Raw genomic sequence first — 7669 nt, forward strand, 5'->3', positions numbered from 1 at the left:
GCCGTTTACCTTAGAGACATGTAACTTGGTATGTGACACTTTTTACCTGTTAGCGTGCTGAATTTAGCATGCTAACATAATAACGCTAACTTTTTTAGCTAACTTTACGTTTTTTTTCTCTAATTCCGCAGTCATGCACCTTACAGTCATATAACTTGGTATTTGAAACATGCTAACTGTATGGATGTTTACCTTAACATTAACGTACTAGCTTTTTGAGCTAATTTTGCAGCCGTTTACCTTAGAGACATGTAACTTGGTATGTGACACTTTTTACCTGTTAGCGTGCTAAATTTAGCATGCTAAAATAATGGCGCTAACTTCTTAGCTACATTTATAGCTAACTTTACATTTTTTTCTCTTAATTCCGCAGCCATACACCTTACAGTCATATAACTTGGTATTTGAAACATGCTAACTGTATGCATGTTTAGGTTAACATTAACGGGCTAGCTTTTTGAGCTAATTTTGCAGCCGTTTACGTTAGTATGTGACACTTGTTACTTGTTAGGGTGCTAAATTTAGCATGCTAACATAATATTGCTAACTTTTTAGCTAACTTTATGTTTTTTTCTCTACTTCCGCAGCCATACACCTTACAGTCATACAACTTGATATTTGAAACATGCTAACTGTATGCATGTTTACGTTAGCATGCTGGCATGCTAACATTAACGTGCTAGCTTTTTGAGCTAATGTTGCAGCCGTTTACCTTAGAGACATGTAACTTGGTATGTGACACTTGTTACCTGTTAGCGTGCTAAATTTAGCATGCTAAAATAATTGCGCTAACTTTTTAGCTAACTTTACGTTTTTTTTCTCTAATTTTGCAGCCATACACCTTACAGTCATACAACTTGGTATTTGAAACATGCTAACAGTATGGATGTTTACCTTAACCTTAACGTGCTAGCTTTTTGAGCTAATTTTGCAGCCGTTTACCTTAGAGATATGTAACTTGGTATGTGACACTTTTTACCTGTTAGCGTGCTAAATTTAGCATGCTAAAATAATAGCGCTAACTTTTTAGCAAACTTTTTAGCTAACTTTACGTTTTTTTCTCTAATTCCGCAGCCATACACCTTACAGTCATATAACTTGGTATTTGAAATATGCTAACTGTATGCATGTTTACCTTAACATTAACGTGCTAGCTTTTTGAGCTAATTTTGCAGCCGTGTACCTTAGAGATATGTAACTTGGTATGTGGCACTTGTTACCTGTTAGCGTGCTGAATTTAACATGCTAAAATAATAGCGCTAACTTTTTAGCTAACTTTACGTTTTTTTCTCTAATTCTGCAGCCATACACCTTACAGTCATATAACTTGGTATTTGAAACATGCTAATTGTATGCATGTTTACGTTAGCATGCTGGCATGCTAACATTAACGTGCTAGCTTTTTGAGCTAATTTTGCAGCCGTTTACCTTACAGATATGTAACTTAGCATGCTAAAATAATAGCGCTAACTTTTTAGCTAACTTTTTAGCTAACTTTACGTTTTTTTCTCTAATTCCGCAGCCATACACCTTACAGTCATATAACTTGGTATTTGAAACGTGCTAACTGTATGGATGTTTACCTTAACATTAACGTGCTAGCTTTTTGAGCTAATTTTGCAGCCGTTTACCTTACAGACATGTAACTTGGTATGTGACACTTGTTACCTGTTAGTGTACTAAATTTAGCATGCTAAAATATTAGCGCTAACTTTTTAGCTAACTTTTTCACTAACTTTACGTTTTTTTCTCTAATTCCGCAACCATACACCTTACAGTCATATAACTTGGTATTTAAAACATGCTAACTGTATGGATGTTTACCTTAACATTAACGTGCTAGCTTTTTGAGCTAATTTTGCAGCCGTTTACCTTAAGAGACATGTAACTTGGTATGTGACACTTGTTAACCGTTAGCGTGCTAAATTTAGCATGCTAAAATAATGGCGCTAACTACACCTTACAGTCATATAACTTGGTATTTGAAACATGCTATAGCATGCTAAAATAATAGCGCTAACTTTTTAACCAACTTTTTAGCTAACTTTTTAGCTAACTTTACGTTTTTTTCTCTAATTCAACAGCCATACACCTTATAGTCATACAACTTGGTATTTGAAACATGCTAACTGTATGCATGTTTACCTTAACATTAACGTGCTAGCTTTTTGAGCTAATTTAGCAGCCGTTTACCTTAGAGACATGTAACTTGGTATGTGACACTTTTTACCTGTTAGCGTGCTGAATTTAGCATGCTAACATAATAACGCTAACTTTTTTAGCTAACTTTACGTTTTTTTTCTCTAATTCAGCAGTCATGCACCTTATAGTCAAATAACTTGGTATTTGAAATATACTAACTGTATGCATGTTTACCTTAACATTAACGTACTAGCTTTTTGAGCTTATTTTGCATTCGTTTAACTTAGAGATATGTAACTTGGTATGTGACACTTTTTACCTGTTAGAGTGCTAAATTTAGCATGCTAAAATAATGGCGCTAACATTTTAGCTAACTTTATGGTTTTTTTTCTAATTCCGCAGCCATACACCTTACAGTCATAAAATTTGGTATTTGAAACATGCTAACTATATGCATATTTACGTTAGCATGCTGGCATGCTAACATTAACGTACTGCCTTTTTGAGCTAATTTTGCAGCCGTTTACCTTAGAGACATGTAACTTGGTATGTGACACTTTTTACCTGTTGGTGTGCTAAATTTAGCATGCTAAAATAATAGCGCTAACTTTTTAGCTAACTTTACGTATTTTTCTCTAATTCCGCAGCCATACACCTTACAGTCATATAACTTGGTATTTGAAACATGCTAACTGTATGGATGTTTACCTTAACATTAACGTGCTAGCTTTTTGAGCTAATTTTGCAGCCGTTTACCTTAGAGACATGTAACTTGGTATGAAACTTTTTACCTGTTAGCGTGCTAAATTTAACATGCTAAAATAATGGCGCTAACTTTTTAGCTACATTTTTAGCTAACTTTACGTTTTTTTTTCTCTAATTCCGCAGCCATACACCTTACAGTCATATAACTTGGTATTTAAAACATGCTAACTGTATGGATGTTTACCTTAACATTAACGTGCTAGCTTTTTGAGCTAATTTTGCAGCCGTTTACCTTAAGAGACATGTAACTTGGTATGTGACACTTGTTAACCGTTAGCGTGCTAAATTTAGCATGCTAAAATAATGGCGCTAACTTTTTAGCAAAATTTGTAGCTACATTTTTCGCTAACTTTACATTTTTTTTCTCTAATTCCGCAGCCAAACACCTTACAGTCATATAACTTGGTATTTGAAATAGGCTAACTGTATGCATGTTTACCTTAATGTTAGTGTAAACATGCATACAGTTAGCATGTTACAAATACCAAGTTATATGACTGCCAACAATTACAGTACATTGTTGAATTACTCACCCCTTCACATATACAAATCCTGTTTGTAGCTTCTCGGAGGAAAAAGTCTATTTCCAAAAAGCACGTTTCGGTGAAGTCAAACATGGTGAAAGGAGTCACGCAGGAAGGTCACACCCGCTCTTTTGCCGCTCGCCGCTTCTCATTGGCCCGGAGAGCAGTGAGGAGTTGCCCCGAGTGAAGCGTGAGGGTCAGGGGGGTATTTTTACAAGACACTAAGTGACGGATGAAAGTGGGCAGCTACAGCTGGCGGAGTGCGGGGATGCCGATGGAAATAGTTGAATGACGCAGCACATAGTACGCATTCCCACACCGTACCCGCGCTGATAATGTGAGCTGTAAGCACGCCGCGCCATTCGCCGTCTTTGCCCAAAGTGGGTCACCGGTATTTGTCATGGCGGGTTTTACATTCAAGCGAAGTCAAGCAGGGGCCGCACACGCCCCGGAACCTTTCAGAATATGAACTTCTTCTCCAGGCGGCGCCGATCAAGCCAGTCCAGACCATGGAAGTGACATGCTGAAACGTTTGTGTGCTCCACTTATTTTTGACATGAGGAGAGATTTGGCCTCGGTTTAAGCCGGAGTGCAGCCACAAATGGCCCATAACGAAAAAAAGCAGATTTCAATGCAATCCAATCCAATCCACTTTATTTATGTAGCACATTTAAACAACAAAAATGTTTCCAAAGTGCTGCACAACAAGATTAAAAACAATATTAAAAACAATATTCAAATATTATCCTTAGCGCCACCAATGACTGAATAAAAACAAAAAATAAATAAATATAAAACCAATATAAAAACAATATACAAATAAATATGATTAAAAAAGATTTTAAAAGGAAAAAACAATTAAAACTGTACATAGAAATCAAAATTTATTTAAAAAAAAAAAAAACAGAGGACAACAGAGGACAGAGGACCACACAACTCATGTAGTGTTAAAAGCCAAAGAATAAAAGTGGGTCTTAAGACGAGACTTAAAACACTCCACTGTGGGAGCAGTTTGAACATGGAGGGGCAATGTGTTCCAGAGCTTAGGGCCGACCACAGAGAAGGCCCTGTCTCTGTCAGATGCAAGAAGGTTCTAGAACACTGGAAACCCTCAAACTGCCTAAACTAGCTAAATTGGGGCCCCAAGCAGAATTGACTCTATTTTTTTCACATTTTCATTTATTTATCTGAAACAATTTTTAAACTTTAATTTAATCTGATGCAGGTTTTGTACTAAATCAAATTCATGGGGAAAAACATTTTCAATAAATACTTTTTTTCGTGCAAAATAAGAAATTTAACATAATTAAAACACTAATTATTCATCTAAAATGTACATATTTATTCATCTCATTATGGGAATTCATGTAAAAAAAAAACTATTTGTGAGAACCTTAAATAATTACTAGAGATGTCCGATAATGGCTTTTTTTGCCGATATCCGATATTCCGATATTGTCCAATTCTTAATTACATATATACAGTTGTGGAATTAACACATTATTATGTCTAATTTTGTTGTGATGCCCCGCTGGATGCATTAAACAATGTAACAATGTTTTCCAAAATAAATCAACTCAAGTTATGGAAAAAAAATGCCAACATGGCACTGCCATATTTATTATTGAAGTCACAAAGTGCATTATTTGCCTCAAAACAGCAGCTTGGAATTTGGGACATGCTCTCCCTGAGAGTGCATGAGGAGGTTGAGGTGGGCGGGATTGGGGGTGGCGGGGTTTTCGGTAGAGGGTAGCGGGGGGTGTATATTGTAGCGTCCCGGAAGAGTTTGTGCTGCAAGGGGTTCTGGGTATTTGTTCTGTTGTGTTTATGTTGTGTTAAGGTGCGGATGTTCTCCCGAAATGTGTTTGTCATTCTTGTTTGGTGTGGGTTCACAGTGTGGCACATATTTGTAACAGTGTTAAAGGTGTTTATACGGCCACCTTCAGTGTGACCTGTATGGCTGTTGACCATGTATGTGTTGCATTCACTTGTGTGTGTGAAAAGCCGTAGATATTATGTGACTGGGCCGGCACGCAAAGGAAGTGCCTTTAAGGTTTATTGGCGCTCTGTACTTCTCCCTACGTCCGTGTACACAGCGGCGTTTAAAAAAGTCATACTTTTTTTTTTTTTTAAACCGATACCGATAATTTTGAAACCGATACCGATAATTTCCGATATTACATTTTAAAGCATTTATCGGCCGATAATATTGGCAGTCCGATATTATCAGACATCCCTAATAATTACTTATTGTTTATTTAATTTGTCTGTTTTAAAAATTGAGCACAGGAAGACCGTCTTTTTGTGTCTTTTCGCTATTACCGGGTATAAGTTGAATGTCAAAGTTGACCAACTTCTTGGTTTACGGCCACGTCCTTCTACTATCCAGGTGAAAGGCATGATTTATAATCTAGAGTTAACTTTCACCAACTCAGAGGCGATGCAGCAGCTCAATGTATCAATACAGCAGCATAAGCTTATGAGCTTATGTAACGAAATTTCGTTCTTATCTGTGCTGTAAAGTTCAAATTTGAATGACAATAAAAAGGAAGCCTAAGTCTAAGTTTATAAGCTCATTAGCTCTCTGTGATCCGGGCACCACTAAAAATAGTCTGTCTGCGTTAGCGCTTGCAATAACAATATCGCTAATACTTGGTTAATATTCAGGTCACAACATGTAAATACTTTTTTCGTGCAAAATAAGACATTTAACATCATTAAAACACTCATTAAAAAAAATTACATACTTATTCATCTTATCATGGGAATTTATGTAAAAATAAATGTTTGTGAGACCCTTCTTGAATAATTACTTATTGTTTATTTAATTTGTCTGTTTTGCAAATTTAGCACAGGAAGTGAACCAACACATGTGTTACAAATTGTTTGAAAAACAAAAGGGAATATGAATAAATAAGCGCTGACAAAAAGTCAACAAACAACAAGGACAGCGTTTGTTGCGTCTTCGCTGCACTGGGAAATCTCGAAGCGACCTTGCCAGGTCATTGGAAGCCAGGGAAAACAATCCAGATTAGACTGTTGCTGTTTGAGCAACTGCAAACAAATTTTCACTCTGATTGTGTATTTCTAGTCCTCAAATTCATCGTACTTCGCTACGCAGAGCAGACGGACTCTCCGAGATGTTGTCAAGCTTGTGATTTAGTCCAAAATCACAAATTCTGAGTGCCCTGAGCTCTGCCCGCATCCTCCAACCATTTGTGGGAGCTTTAGGGTGCTTTGAACGGCTACCAGCGTCTTCCAATTTGTCGACAAACCAGAGCAACGCTTGCTCCAATCAGCAGATGTCCTGTTGTCATAATTCCGAATCGGTAGATATCGTCAACATCCTCGACTGCAGGGTCGCCAGGCACGAGGTACTCCTCTTCTCTCCAGAGTCCGTTGTGTGTCTGGCGAAAACCATTCGGTCAGGACAGCCAGGTTCCCCTGAACCCGAGATCTTGTCAATTTTGTTAAGAGACCAGTTGATCAAATTCTTTGTTTAGCTTTTGGAAGACAAGACAAAACAAAGAAGCATGCAGGGGACATAAGGGAGAAGGGAAAGGGAGGGTCTGCCTTCAATGAGTGCCAGAGAGAACATTATGATCTTCATCTTATTTGGTAGAATGCCTGGGCCGATATTTGATAAGTCAATTAACCGACGATGGTTACTATGTGACCCTGCAACATCATAATTTTCTTCAAAGTGAGAAGAGGCTTTTTCAGCATAAGTAAAGGGAGTGTGGACTGTCAGGTAGTCAGGTTTGTAGTTTGAATTCTAAGGTGCAGATAGTATTTAAAGGCTGATAAATGCAAGACTTGTTTGAGTCAGAGTTCTGTTTAGTGGATATCCCAGAAGGCAACTGGACACTTCAAATCAGAATCAGCTTTATTGGCCAAGTATGTTCAAAACACAATTAATTTGACTTGGAAGCATACTTGCAAACCCTCCCGATTTTCCCGGGAGACTCACGAATTTCAGTGCCCCTCTCGAAAATCTCCCGGGGCAACCATTCTCCCGAATTTCTCCCGATTTCCACCCGGACGACAATATTGGGGGCATGCCTTAAAGGCATTGCCTTTAGCGTCTTCTACAACCTGTCGTCACGTTCATTTTTCCTCCAGTGTGCCGGCCCAGTCACATAATATATGCGGTTTCAACACACACACAAGTGAATGCAAGTTATACTTGATCAACAGCCATACAGGTCACACTGAGGGTGGCCTTACAAACAACTTTA

Source organism: Nerophis lumbriciformis, linkage group LG22, assembly GCF_033978685.3.
Source record: "Nerophis lumbriciformis linkage group LG22, RoL_Nlum_v2.1, whole genome shotgun sequence".
Taxonomy (NCBI): domain Eukaryota; kingdom Metazoa; phylum Chordata; class Actinopteri; order Syngnathiformes; family Syngnathidae; genus Nerophis; species Nerophis lumbriciformis.